Source organism: Gallus gallus, chromosome 1, assembly GCF_016699485.2.
Source record: "Gallus gallus isolate bGalGal1 chromosome 1, bGalGal1.mat.broiler.GRCg7b, whole genome shotgun sequence".
Lineage (NCBI taxonomy): Eukaryota > Metazoa > Chordata > Aves > Galliformes > Phasianidae > Gallus > Gallus gallus.
Window position 1 is genome coordinate 54617039 of NC_052532.1, and position 14876 is coordinate 54631914.

General features: G+C 44.3%; 1 long non-coding RNA gene across 3 annotated transcripts; it reads right to left on the reverse strand.

Annotated features, from left to right (window-relative positions):
• Positions 1 to 251: 251 nt before the first annotated feature.
• Positions 252 to 14843, reverse strand: LOC107049021. 3 transcript variants are annotated; one of them, XR_005844013.2, is made up of 6 exons: positions 14714 to 14843; positions 13946 to 14117; positions 11598 to 11705; positions 9211 to 9492; positions 4891 to 9090; positions 252 to 668 (listed from the first exon to the last, which is right to left on the reverse strand). It is a non-coding gene; the product is annotated as an uncharacterized LOC107049021 (long non-coding RNA). The 3 variants fall into 3 exon arrangements; XR_001466908.3 differs by lacking the exon at positions 4891 to 9090; XR_001466903.4 differs by having other exon boundaries at positions 4891 to 9492.
• Positions 14844 to 14876: the final 33 nt, after the last annotated feature.

Sequence of the window (14876 nt, forward strand, 5' to 3'; positions counted from 1 at the left end):
CCAGTTCTCTCAGCCACTCCCCCAGTACTTGTGTTCCAGACCCCTCACAACTCCAGTGCCCTTCTCCGGATATGCTCCAGGGCCTCCATATCTATCATGTAATGAGGCCCAAATGTGAACACAGTATTCAAGGTACAGCCTCATCAGTGCAGAAGTGCACCTACCAAACGCCTCAATATGTTCTGTGATGTTACTTTGGATGTAAAGACCTTCCAACCACATATAAAGAAGGAATTAGCAGGCAGTCTCTGTAATTTTAAAGCAAATTCAATTTTGTATTACTAATTTAACAGCGATTTCCCACATAGCTTTTGTTTTGGAGTTATGACGACATATGGGGTTGTGTGGCTGTTGGTTGGAAATTCTTCCTTGCCCCAGACATTACAAATACTTTGAAAATGATTTATCTTCTGCATTTTTTTTTTGCCAGGGGACCACTGCAGAAAACAGGAAGTGTTGTGTAAGATAAGGAATGTCTCCAGTCTGCTACGGCCACAGTGAACTTGAGCACAGAACAGATGAATGAACTTCGCCCATAAGCCACAATCAGAGCAGAGTAGCATGGGGGAACGAGCAGTTGAGAACAGATACCAGGGCTTCAGGATGCTGGAGGTAGAGAGGAAGGAGTCTGTAACAAAATATTTTTTCTCTCCCAGGCTAACAGCCACCTATAAGAGAAAGAAAGCCTTTTTCATGAACGGAATATTCTCCAAACCACATTGTCATACAGAGAGGCACATTTTCAACAAAATGCCTTTCTTAAACAGTTTGCAGCCCCCACCTTTACCTTTTGGCAGGGGGGAAGGAAGTATTTATAATGTGGGCATTTTCTACTGAGAAAAACAGATGAGTCTTTTTCCCTCAGCGGAAACAGAGAGCTGTCATTGAGATGGATGTGTGACAAGTAACAAAGAGGGTTATTCTGAAAAGTGGAAGTTATTCCCAAGACTGCCATTTCTTGTTAGAGGAGATTTCATTTGCAGGGAGGCTGCAAAGCAAATGTCCGAGTGGTGGTGGGCATCACCACATTTCTCTAGGGATGTTTTTCTACATAGAGTTCATGAATACAGAGTCGGAAAGGACCAGATCCTTGCAGGATTGAAGTAGGTTTATGCCATTCTTGAAGTTTCCTAGCTGTTTCATAGAATGGCTTAAGTTAGAAGGGACCTTAAAGCCCATTAATTTCCACCCCTCTGCCATGGGCAGGGCTGCCTCCCACCAGCTCAGGCTGCCCAGGGCTCCATCCAACCTGGCCTTGGGCACCTCCAGGGATGGGGCACCCACAGCTCCTCTGGGAAGCTGTGCCAATGCCTCACCACCCTCTGAGTAAAGAATTTCCTCCTAACATCTAACCTAAACCTCTCATGTTTTAGTTCAAAACCATTCCCCCTTGTCCTATCACTATTAGGCCATGTAAAATGTTGATCTCCTTCCTGTTTATGAGCTCCCCTCAAGTACTTCAAAGCTAATTATTCTCTGAGGTCTCCCTAAAGCCTTCTCTTCTCCAGGCTGAACAAGACCGACTCTCTCAGCCTTTCTTCAAATGAGGTGCTCCAGCCCTCTGATCGTCCTCGTGGCCCTCCTCTAGACCTGTTCCAACAGCTCTGTATCCTTCTTGTGCTGGGGGCTTCAGGCCTGGAGTGCCTAAAGACTGTTTCCAGCACTGGAGATGCTGTGGTCTTCCTGGATAATCTGTCCCAGTGCCCCACTGTCCTTGTAGGGATAAGTATTTCCATATGCCTAAGCACAATTTCTAGGACAGGTGTAGGTGCACATACATGGTTCTTTCACCAGAAAAGCCACTGGATAACTCACAACTCCGAACAAATATTAAAAATTTTTCAAACTGCAGTTGGACAAAATTTCTGCACACAAGGAATGGAAGAAGTCTGAGGAAGCTGTAAGGATGTCAGACATATGCCGTACCTTTTCCTACATTGTACTGTTGGCACTGCAAAAAGCATTAATGTCAAGTCAAGAAATTGTCCTGTTTTACCTGGTGTTACCCACTTTAAGGAGATTATGCAATTTTCACAAGGCTATCATATCATATCACCAGCAATTAAAGTGGCTTCCTATAACAACGAAAGGGAAAAACAACACAATTCTATATGCTTCTTTGCTTTTATACAGACTTATTTTTCTTGTCTTTCGAACAGGTGTGGGAGTGAATCCTGTTATAACGTGCAAAATTGTCTTCAGCTTCTCAGTTTAAACTCTAACCCGATTATTTTCTGAGACTGCATTGTTAGCTGGAACAGCAGCCATGAGGAAAGGTAAACTGTTTGGCTGCCCAAGGTTTGCATGATCGAATAATTAATCAGCCTCGAAGGCAAAATTAGGTTTCCAGGAACGCTGCTTCTTTGGGATTAGATTTTGGAGTGGAAAAGGTCAGACTGAGCTACCAGCTCTAATAACTCACAATGCTTTCTTCTGTCATTCTTATTTAATTCAGAACAAGAAAAATAAGCTTCCATCTAGAGCAAGGTAAGGGAGTTTTCTCTTTCTTGTTAAGGCAAAATGCTGAAGTACGTACTTAAACTCTCAGTAACTACTTTTGGCTTGGTCTCAGCTTGGTGTCAAGCAGAATTTTGCTAGCAATACAAAATTCTCCCCCCTGCCAACAGTATATTTACTTGATTTTTGGAGAGAATCACCAGGCTTAGTGGTCAGGACCCACTAATGTGCCATTTACCACACTTCTAAGATACTGCTTCTACAGAGACGCGATTGTGAAGCTCCAAGTGCCACTGAAAGATGGATGGACTTGTCTCACGTGAAAGAGGAATTAATCCTTCTGTGATATTTAGGATCTGGAGAGAGCATTGAGCTGTAAAGCACTGGACACATCCCTTAGGAGATGGCAAGCTGTGCACACGGTGGAGTACGCCCATGCTCCACAAAGCATGCTTGTGCAATTCAGACCTCTAAACCTCCTTGGGATGCCACCCTTCAGTGATGTCTTACTCAGACAGATGTAGAGTGCAGAGCCTGTTAAACACAATAAATAAGCCCAGCTTCAGATGCCCTCAACTATTCTGGAATCAAAAGGATGAATGGAAGAAAACCCTCAGCACACAGACTCAACAAGGCTTTTCCCTCTGTCCCGGTGACACCTTCTATCTCTTCCTAGCGCAGTTTAATCACCATTACCTGCAAGTGGCTGATGCCATGTCTGACACAACTATAGTATTCTTGCTTCAGAGCAGTAGCTTCTCATTACAATCTCTATTAATAAATATTTATTACTCCTTGCAGCACTTAAAAGCTAAATAGAAAAGACAAAGACAACGTGAGGTATGGGGGCAAGATGAGATGATGCTCCGCACAGCAGTGGTCCATAGTATTACTGGTAACCACACTACAGGGATGGGCACTTCCTGCCCTTACAGCTGTCTATATCACCTTTAAGGTATGCCCAGAAATAAGTTTGTGTGCAGTGAGCAAGACAGTGAATTACAGTGCACAGCACCTGAGCTCCCTGCACGGTTATGCTTCAACTATACAAAGAACGAGGTAGCCCATCTCCCACTCAGCATGCATGCTGAGTAGGAGCATGCTAAATCTGCACAAGGCAGATTTACAGCTTGGATTTCCTGTACATCAACTCTCCAAAGAAACAAGGCCCAGAGAGCACAGCTGCTGGCGCAGGAGTCCGCCAACCCTGAACACAGCACCTGGGGCTTGTGAGGACAGTCAGGTGGATCTGTGGCCCAGCACATCCTCCCTTCCTGCTTCCTGACAGATATGGCCTCAAAAGGTCCCTCATTCTTCCTTTGACTTGTAAAATCCTTAAGATACATATGTCAGTGGCTAAGGAGGGTAAGCTGGAGTGTAAGGAAAACGTGTCTATCCTACAGGTTAGGAGTGCTCCAGCTAAATAGCAGGCTTCTGTACATCATGTACACAGGGCATCAGTAGAACTGAACGTAATTCACGTTTGCCACCAGTACTGAGCTTAGTTCTCACAGGCACTTTCAGTCCTCTCCTTCCCTGAGCAAAGAAATCCTTCCAGTTTGTTTGTTCTCCAAAGAAAAAATAAAAATTAGGGAGAGAATGTTTCTATGCTCTCTATTCACTCCCAGTTGTTTACAGGTACGCTACTGGGACAGCAAAGTCTGGCTTTAGTGACTGGTTGCACTATGAAACTTCCCAAAGACAGATCTCTGTTTTGCCAAGAATAACTTTTCTGTACCAATTAATTTCCATAGTAAATGTACAAGGGGCAGTGGAAAGTTTAGGAGTATGCTTAAGAAATAGGTATGCCTTGCACTTTCAATGGCAGCCTCTGAACAAGTTCTGGAAAATTTCTTTTTGGTTGACTCACCTATGTGCTTGAATAGCTTAGAAGACCATAGCAAGGACCAGAGCACCGCTGCCATCGTTTTCAAACTTGGAGAATGGCAAGTAGATTGAGTCTTACCAGGAAACACCTCTGAGGTCGTGTGTAAATGACATGTGCACACAGCTAGACAAGATGTTTGCACCAGCGAATGCTCAGCTATCACTTCTCACTATTTACATTTCCAGCCAACGTCACTGCCTTAAGGCACTCACCTGCAATAATACTGGGAGCCCACATCAGAATCTTCCTGCTTCCTCTAGCTTGCAATAGTCCTCTTCAACAGCACCTACTGTGTTTATATGTAACTGAGAACCAGGCTGCTAGCTGTGACTTTCTAGTTCCTTTCAAAGCCTTTCAGAGTTTGCAGTTACATGAAAAGGATTTGGACTCAATGATCCTTATGGGTCCCTACCAACTTGTGATATTCTATCATTCTGTGAAACATAAGGTCATCTTGGAAAGACCTCATAGCTGGACACATTTAGCCATAGTTCTGCACTGCTGAAATGAGTCAACAATCATATAGAGATCCCAAAGTCACCCACCTGCCTAAGGAAGTGCAGGAAGGTCACTTCTCTGTCCTGCTCCACTGACATGGCCACAGAGAACCGCCCTTCCTCTGACAGGAGCTACAGAAGCTGGCACGGCAATATGTCAAAGGCAACGTTTTCCCTGTGATTTTTATGAGTCACTGCAAGAAGGAAATTAGAAACTGACGTCCACACTCTCTCCCATTTATGAGCGTGTCCATAATGTGTACATTCTGCTGTAGGTTAATGATGCAGTTCTCATACAAGATTAACTGCTGCTTCAGACAGCTATCAATTTTTTATGATTGCAAGAACATTTCCCTACTAAAAATGAATGTTACACTCCCCACGGGATGGGCTATGTTCAGCATCAGTCAGGTGTGTAAGGTGAGAAGATGAGGATTAAAAAAAACAAGACAAAGAAAGAAAGCAAAGTACACAAGCTAGATCCACAGCTCTCACATTAGGGAACACTGTCTTCCACTGAGCATCCCAAATAAAGTTAAATACCCAGGCATGAGAACATACCACTGACCCTACTGGTAGGCTGATGCTGCTATAAGCATCAACCCCCAGTACCAAGACAACAGCTGCACAAGGCCAGCACAGGTGTCCTCCTACCTTAAGAGCCCGGGCCATCATTCTTGCCCGAGACAGACAGTCCAGAGATTACTTAATGCTATAGTTAAGGGATTTTATTTTCTTAATTTAAGCACACATAACTTTTATCTGGGGCCAGTCCCAAGGGGCTGCCTATAGCAGCATTAGCAGGACAAGGAGTCACTTCATCCATCTGTCCATTTTAAGATGCCTAAGAAAACAGGGAAGAATTGTCCTATGGAGGTGCCTGTCTCTCACCGTCTCTCTCTCCCCATCAAGTGTAGAAGAGAGCCTGATAGCCAGCCTAGATAAGAAACACACTTTTAGATGTCTGAGGCATGAGGAGATGAATCCTTACCTGATGTGCAAGTCCTTGACCCAATAACATCAACCAGACACAACTGGTGAGGTTCAAAGTGTCCCAGCTACTTTCAGTAACGATAAGCCACATTTTAACTGGATTGACAGAAAAATTACTTCTCATTCTGAACACTTTCAGAAGTCCAAGCTAAAAGATTGCAGTGTCATTGAAACTCTCCTTTGATTCAGCTTTCAGCTGGCTTGCGCTCACATAATTCATTTTGACTCGTAGAGAAATAAGCTACATCTATACAAAGAATCTTGTATCCTAATAACTACATCTTTAACAAAATTTGGCTAGATTAAAAAAAAAAAATAGAAATCAGTCCTTATGTCACTAAACAACAATATGCTCTATTGACATTACCATAGGGGCAGCTGAGACATATTATGAACTGGAACAGGAAAATGTTCATTGTGAACACTGCCAGACTAACTAGGCTCCGAATTAACAGGTAATCCAGCCACTTTTAAGAACTGTTCCGTGTTTTGTTTGTTTTCCCATTGATAACGTGTGAGTAACTTGAAGAGTCCATGCTTTTGTTCATGCTTACCTGCATTTCTTTCACCCAAGCTCATCTCCGTATTTGGAGTTCACAACTGAAAGTCTGGGCCTCAAGTACATTAAAATTTTAGGGGGCATCTCCCATTTTTCCACAGTTATAAGTTGTTTTTCCCATTTGCAACATGTTGAAAGAAGCACTTCTGGGTTTGTTGCAAGGATGTAGGATGGAGCGTCCAGATGGGAATCCTTAATCACAGATCTGCCTTTTGCTAGTGTAACACAATGGAAAGTGCAGCAATGGCAGCAGAGCAGTGAGGCCCTAGGGTGCAGCAAGTTAGGGTTTGCCCAAATGCAACAGTCACGGACACATGAAACAAAGGAAAGAAGCTGCTTACCCTCAGAAGGCCTCAGGTAAGCAGGGATCTCCAGTAAGATACCCTCCTGTCCACTGCCAACCCTTAAATGAGGTTTGGGAAGGGGTGGATCCTGGCTCCACCCCCTTACAGTCACTGAGATGCATTGCATGCAGCTGAGCTCCACCAGGTTGGCCCTGCCTTCCCACCACATGGTCAGTCACTGCTTCAGGCTGTGACTCAGCATTTCTGCTACAGCTACAAAGCGCGGTGACCACTATTGAACTTACCTTTCTGCTTCAGTATCTTCATGGTGAAATACTGCTGGGTTTCATTCCAGCCCTCTAAAGTAATTTAAACACATTTCTTGATAAACCAAGGATGTGCTTCTAATTATTTTGCATAGAAAAAATGTTTTTTTTCCCAACAAACTCAATGAGAATCTTTTCTATTAAGCCTGAGTTAATGGAATATAGATAAAAGTAAGCTGACATCTACTGGTTCTGCATCCATTAAGAAAACAACTTAAATATTTATGAGGAAGGGAAGTATTCCAGCTTTTACTACAAATATGCTGCGTCTCCTAACTTTCTCTGAGAAATGCTGTAAATCTTGCGAGCATACATATGTAACTAACCTGAGCTGCTGCAGAACATTTATTTATGGAGCAGCATATATCTCAGAAGTGCTAGATTTGGCACATCAGAAGCATTTACAGCAAGCTACATACAGTTCAAGGAGCAACGCTATAGTTTACTTCCCTTTCAACGAAAACCCACCGATCTGAGCTATTCAATGTAAGTAACAATAGCAGTAATGCTTCCACCTACCGTTTTTCAAAAGAGACGACCTACAAATCAGGCACCTGGTAGATACTTGTCACTGCCCATCCATGCCAACACAAGGACTGGCTGAGAGAGGCCATGCTCCTTATGTTCAGTAGTCATTTGTTTGGAGAACAGCAATTACTACATTTTAAAGACCATAAGGCCTTGACAAAGTAATATTTAAATGCAGGAAGGGTGCCAAAATAAGTAGAGGGACTGAGGCTCTCCATTCATATGCAGAACAGGTATAGAACAAGCTGTAGCAACACAAACCTCAGTTTATCCATATCTGTAGCCCTGCCATCTCTGGAGTACGGCAGCTCTCAGTGCTCTGACTTAACACTCATATTTTCTTCTCTTGCAGCACAATAGACATAAAATTTGATTAATTTCAAGCCTGCTTGTCTGCTGTGCGTGTGTATAGAAACTTGGGCACCTTTGTCCCTCTGTTTTGGTGCACGGTGCTGCTCAGAAAGGCCATTGACAATCCACGAGCTTATAGGAATAAAAGAAAAACTCAAACATACACACACACACACTCAAAAAACCCATGTAAAATGAAGATGTACAGGTTTGCAGCTCCTGAAGCTGCTCCCTTCCATCAGCCTGGCATCACTCCTGCCTACAGATGAGATGTGCTACTTCCTTGTTTGTCTAATAAATACAGAGCAATGCACAACACAGGAAACTGAGACTGTAAAACAAATTTGACCAAACTAAATACACTAAACTGTATATGACACATGAGACGCAGGGCGGTTACGTGGATAAATTTCATGGTCCCCAATTCTCCCACAAGGTGCTCATTTCACTAGCTATTGTATGCAAAAATGGTTACAGCTCAGAGGGAAGCAGGGAATAGCTTGTACATCCACCGTGTGATCACTGCCAATATAGCAGTCAATGAAAACAAATGGATGCATTTTCCCTCAAGTATCAGAGTAAGAGGCTACATATCAAAAGTGTTTGACTTCATCTTATGAGGAGAAAAGCTATTTTTAAAGAAATGAGCATCAGGAGGCATGAAAGCAGAACGGAATAACTTTATGGTCATGTCAAGAGAAAAGCAGAAGGCTCAGACGAGGATGTCTGTCATCCCACAGTGACTGCTTTTTGTACCAGCAAAGAAAGGAACATGGCAAACATGTCTGATTTCTTTGTTGTAATTTTAATTAATTTTTCCCCAGTATATATTTTACAGAATCACAGAATTGTTGGGGTTGGAAGGGACCTCTGGAGATCATCTAGTCCTGTCTCCTGCTAAATCACATTCCCTAGTGTAGGCTACATAGGAAAAATAGGCTATAAATACTAAACTTTGGCTGCATACTTTTTGCTGGAGGATCTTGGCAAGTTAATATTCCATAAGCCTGTAACTTGAATGGTGAAGACATACTGACATTTAGTCCCAAGGTCTGCCCCTTTCTGATGAGCCTCTGCTTTTCTTCCCAGGTTGGAGCACAGGAAGCTTAGCCAAGGAAAGGCTGGGAACTGTTAAGTTTAAGGATGGAGAGGGAGAAAATGATAGCTTGATTGAAGGGTTTTTCTAACGGTTTGGCTGTTCTGAATTCTAAACAGGGAGAAAATTAATGAGACAGAACTGTCCTCCAACATTTAAATTATCCTAAAATTGTTAATGCTCAATCACTGAACACCACAGAGGAAATAGAAGGCAAGCTCATGTACTCACCTTAATACAGCAAGACCTAACCCATCTTTCTTTCAAACAAATGGGTTAAACTTGTGATGGAGCTTGTTGGGCCAGCTGAGCCAACAGAGGTGACAGCACTGATGAGGAGAGCAGAAGAAAGTTTGCAGAGTCACAGCCACACACCTGGTTCTTCCAGGTGGAGCAGGAAAGGTCACAGCCATGATTTTTATCACCAGCTCATCCTTTCTCCCAGTCACAAAGGTTTTCAGCAAGGATGGGTCTGTTTGCAAGAGGCATCTATGCTTCAGATCTTCTATGCTTCTGACAGGGTGAAAGCAAACCAGGTCATGCAGTAGTCACTCTGGGGTGGTCTTACGTGCCTCTGAATCCCAGGGGCTTTGTTACCCATGCAGGACACGAAAACCCAAATTAATTTGTACTTAGAATATTTTCTGACCAAGCTGACAGATTAATGGGTCTTTAAAGGAATTTATGTAACATATTTGAAAAAAAAAGTTACAATTAACATTTCTGTACAATAGCACATAATGAATCCTGATTGATGCCAACCTAATGCCTTTATGTATGCAAATGGATTCATGTACCCATGGGCTGTCTTCTGCATGATTTGGAGGAGCAACTGAACAATATCCTTGCAAGGGATAAGGGGGAGAAGATCTTGATGCTTCTTCCTCCTGACCCTAACATTAAAGCTCTCCTTGCTAGGATTCAACATAGCTGCTTTCAGCTTAAGTGAAAAATGGAACTACTGCAAATAACATTCACCTCGAGCTTAGCCTTCTGTGAGTTGCCTCATCACCATGTTTCAGAGTGCTGGGGTAGGTCCATAAGAGGCAGGACAAGACAGCAGCGTCAAGTCACCAAGTCTGGGCCTACACAGCTTCAGACTAACAGCTCAGACACTGCTGAGAAAACGCCCGTCCCGATTTCCTCCTACAGACAAGACTCAGTATTTAAACACAGGTGTGGATTTAGCACCTGCGGTCAATTGCTGTGATATTTAGATCCAGATCCCACCAAGTTTACGGGAAAGAGATGTTCAACTGAGCGACAGCCCAACTCTTTCTCGGTCTAACTGGAAACAACAGGCCGTGCCGATAGCAGTGCGCCCCAGCTATGTGTTAGGTAGCCTTTTAAATTTCTAATTAATGTGGATCCTTTTGAACTTTGACCTGTAGCAGGAAGCAAGGCACAGAGAAGCTGAGGAGGAGGACAGGGTCTCACTGCAGCTGCTTGGTGCCCAAAACTCGCAGGATCAGCCGGAGCTCTCCACCTGGACTGTAAAGTCCAGCTGAGGTAGCATTCAGCATCAGAAATGGGCTTTCATCTTTGCCACCATTCTGTATTTATCACTAAAGAGAGAATGAAAATAAAGCAATGGGCAACGCGCCCTGTAGCCTCACAGCTAATTATGCATCTTTTCTTCGCAAACTAAATGGGAAACGCACGAGCTCGGAAGATAACCACGGAGCAATTAAACACGCAGTTGTCAACGTGTCACGAGTAGCCTGTTGTTACAGCTGAAATGAAAACACAGAATGCCTTCTGATTGAACTTCAGAATAATTAGCACATCACAGAGCACAGCCATGACAAGTACCTGTCAACAGTTATCAGCACAGCAATGAGATTTTTCACTGTGAATAATAATGTCATTTTCCACTTCTGAATAGCAACGCTTTCTTTTCTTCTTTTGAAAAAATCAGCATTGTTCAAACAGATACAAATACATCCACCGTAAAACAAGGTTTCGTTCTCCTCAGTTCACAGTCATACAGAACTATTCCATAGGTTTTGTAACAAAATCTCTTAATCCCATATGCAAAAGCAAACAACGCTCCAAACCCGTGTAACTCCTTAAGGGAGAGGGTGCTGCCTGTGTGATGCTGCCTTGCTCAGCCAATGCCCGTATCTCACAGAGTGCTTTGTCTTTATGCCAAGCTGCAAATCATGAATGCTCTGGACTTGTACTAAGCTGGTGATTTCTTGTAGGACCCATAAGATGCCAAAAAAAAAAAAAAAGAACCCCAACCAACAACAACAAAAAACATGCTGTGAAGTTTCATTAAAGTTCTAAACTGCTCTACTGGTCTGTTTTCTGTAAACAAGTCGGTTATTAATAGATATGATTTAAAATGCATGTTGAATTGCACATACTGCCAAGTACAGTCTCACCCTTTTTGGGTGGCTGTGTGCAATTTTATGCTTGTTGGCTAGGACTTTAATTAACAAGTGCTGGGAGTTTAGACATTTTGGTCTTTAAAGTCTGTCGAGGGGAAAAAAAATGCCTCCTACTAGCAACAACATCCTGACAGTCCTGTAAAGACAAGTCATGAAAGACTGGAAAAAAATCAACTTAGGATCAACCACAGGTATTGACAGTAGGGCAGGAGCCAAATCCCCTACCTGATGTAGCTGAGATCAAAATCAGTGCATTGATTTGCTTCACTGAGGATGTGGTTTTCCCATTCTCAGCACACCACAGCATTCCTCTCTTCCAGCTCTGCCTGTGCTCTGAAAAAAAATAACGTATCAGCATAGCAAAGCACCACAAAGAGGTATTTAAGTGAGCTTTGAGAGCCCTGTGTTTCAGCAGCCACTATGGTACAGCCAAGGCAGCGGAGCACTCTGCCCAGGCTGGGAAATAAGGGTAACTTGGGGGCAGCTTGAGCATTTCTGCACGGCACACCGTTGTGACATACGGTATTGCCTTATGTGAGAGGTAAGGAATGGGAGCAGATCAGGTGGATAATGTGCCAAACTTCCACACTACGCAAAGTTCAAATTAGATTTTGTTTAAAACATAACAACAAAGATCTTCCAGGGCAGGGTATGTCTCTTTGTCTCTATCCCTTTGAGCACTAAGCCAAAAATTTCTACATTTCCACCCACCACAAGAAGGGACAGATGCTACCAAATGATTCTGTCTGTGCGATTTAAGGCTCACCAGCAAGCACAAGAAGAAATCAAAAGGGCAGAAGCTGCTGCAATTTACTACAGTTCTCCACATATCTGAAGTGTGCGCAGAATTCCTACAGTGACACAGCAGCTGTTGGTGGCTGCCTCACCTGGAGCTGTCCCAATATCAGGGGGCCCAGGCCACCCGTGAGCACTGTGTGGGTTTTGGGTGCCCACAACATAACATGGACATAAAATTATTACAGAGCATCCAGAGGGCTGCAGAGATAGTGAAGGGTCTGGAAGTCAAGACACGCGACGAGAGGCTGAGGGCCCTGATTTGCTCAGGGCAGAGCAGAGGCGCTGAGGGGAGGCCTCATGGCGGCTGCAGCTCCTCACAGGGAGCGGAGGGGGCAGCGCTGAGCTCTGCTCTGTGTGACAGCAACAGGGCCCGAGGGAACGGCATGGAGCTGTGTCAGGGGAGGGGCGGCTGGGGGTGAGGGACAGGGTCTGCTCCAGAGGGTGGTGGGCATGGAACAGAACGCCCAGGGCTGTGGGCACGGCCCCGAGTGCCGGAGTTCGGGAAGCTTTGGACATCACTCTTAGACACAGGGTTTGGCTTTTGGGTGGTGCTGTGTGGAGCCAGGGGTTGGACTCCATGATCCTTGTTGTCGCTTCCAACTCAGGGTGTTCTGTGATTCCATAAGGCAGGGCCAACTGGGGAGCATCCCTTCCTCCATAAAGCGTGGCAGCAGCAAGCACAGAAGCTAACTGAGCCTGTGGCTGCCAGCACTAATCATCCTCCAGAGACAATTACTATAATCCTTCTGCGTCCACAGTGGTCGATGTAGCAGCCAGGGCAGACACATGAGGACTTCCCCACAGCTGTGCACAGAGGCTCGTGGAAGAACTCAGTGTGGATAATGCCATCTTTGCACGCCAGCGCCTTCGGATCAATGTGCAGCGCGGCTGGAGGAAAACAGAAGGCCCTTTAGCAACAGTGCAAATCCGCTCTGCAACATCTGTGCTGTGTCACCATGACTCCAAGATGGAAACAAATTATCTTGCACATAAGCTGCAGGGCTAACAACAATTTCTGTGGGGGAAAGGAAATTTTTGCAAACTGAAACGCTTCACTCAAAAATGTTTTGTTGTATACTTCAAAGAAGTCTAAAATTTCTGCACTGTAGAGGATGCCATTTCAATTTGTTCAACAATTCAAAAGATGTTGGGGAGGTAATGAATTCAATTTCAGCATGATTTACACGGGATTAGCTTAAGTTCATCCCGTATTACTTCAGGCTGCTTGTTGAGAAGACAAAGAGATGCCGTTGGCTCAGTTAAGGCTGCTGAAAGGCGATGCCCCAGTGCTGACCCTCCCAGAACAAGATGAGAAAGTAAAGACCCTAAAATCACATACGTATAAAAAGAACAATACAAAATATATTGAAGAATGATTACGAAAACACTGACTATACAGAAGGATGGTTCCTGTATGTTCATATGGCCACAGAATATCCTGAATTGGAAGGGACCCATAAGACTTTCTGGAAGTCAGACCATATCTCTGAGAGGTGTCCAGTCACTTCCTGAACACCAGCAAGCTTGGTGCCATGACCACTTCCCTGAATAACATAGGCTTGCAGGAGAGGTTGGGGTTGTTGCCTTTCCAAGTTTTCTGCACTCAGTGTTTTAAGGGCATCCTGTGCCATAAGCACAGCGAGGGCTGATCATTGTATTAACCCCCCACCCCGCACGCAGTTCAGTTCAGTTATATTTTTAGGCACACCCAGTGGCTGTGAGTTCCCCTTAGCTATGTGTCAGGCCAAAAACCAACAAACAAAAATCATCACAACCTTCCATGGCTTTTGTCAAAGCCAGCACCTTCCTGAGAGCTCAGCTTCTTTAACCATAGCTCTTGCACGGTGAGAAATCGTGCTCGTCTGCCTTTCCCACAAGCTGTGTGGTTTTGGGACTGGTGAAAACATGCTGTAGAATTCCCCAAGACAAGTCTGACACTGCAAAAAGCTTGCAAAGAAACAAAGGGAGAAATGAGAGCAGCAGATAAAAGCAGAAGTAAATCCGTACCAGCAGTGAGTTTTAAAGCACTACTGGATAGACATGTAAGTCACTTCTGTTCCTCCCAATACAAGAAAATATCATTTCCTGAGTGCATTGCTTTTCTTCTGTCTCGACTGTCGGAGGCAGCATGTCTAAAGCAGAGACACCACTTTAAGGTGTTTTATGGCAACTTTCCCACCAGTTCTCTTTACAGGCCGCTTTGATTTCCACTATGACTTTCCCTTCAAAGGTACTTGAGAGCACACCCTGATGATGGCTCGGCACACGTGTCTCCAGCATAGGGAGGGCTCCAGCTCCTGCTCTGACACACATTCTTCGTTAGCTTCCCAAGCTGAAAGGTCCACATGCAACCCGACACATCTCCCAGCCTCCTTCCCAACTCTCGGCCCTAACGACTGCACTTTAATTGGCCCAAGGCACTGAAATGAGCCAATAGCTGCCTGAGCACAAAGCTCATAGACATTTTCCATTGCTTTCTTTTAACTTCTACAGAGAAATAAACATAGGTTGGTACCCATCTGTCAGGCTCTTTCAAACAATACCTTGAATGGCGTTAGGCACACTGCTGCTTTGTTTCCTCCCCGATGCTGCAGTAAGAGTTACACAGAGTGCTTCTGAGGGCCTCTGCAGACAGCACAAATGCAATGTGTTCTCCATCTGACTTCAACTACCGGAAGGGAACGTCGAAGAATCTCATTTCAGCTC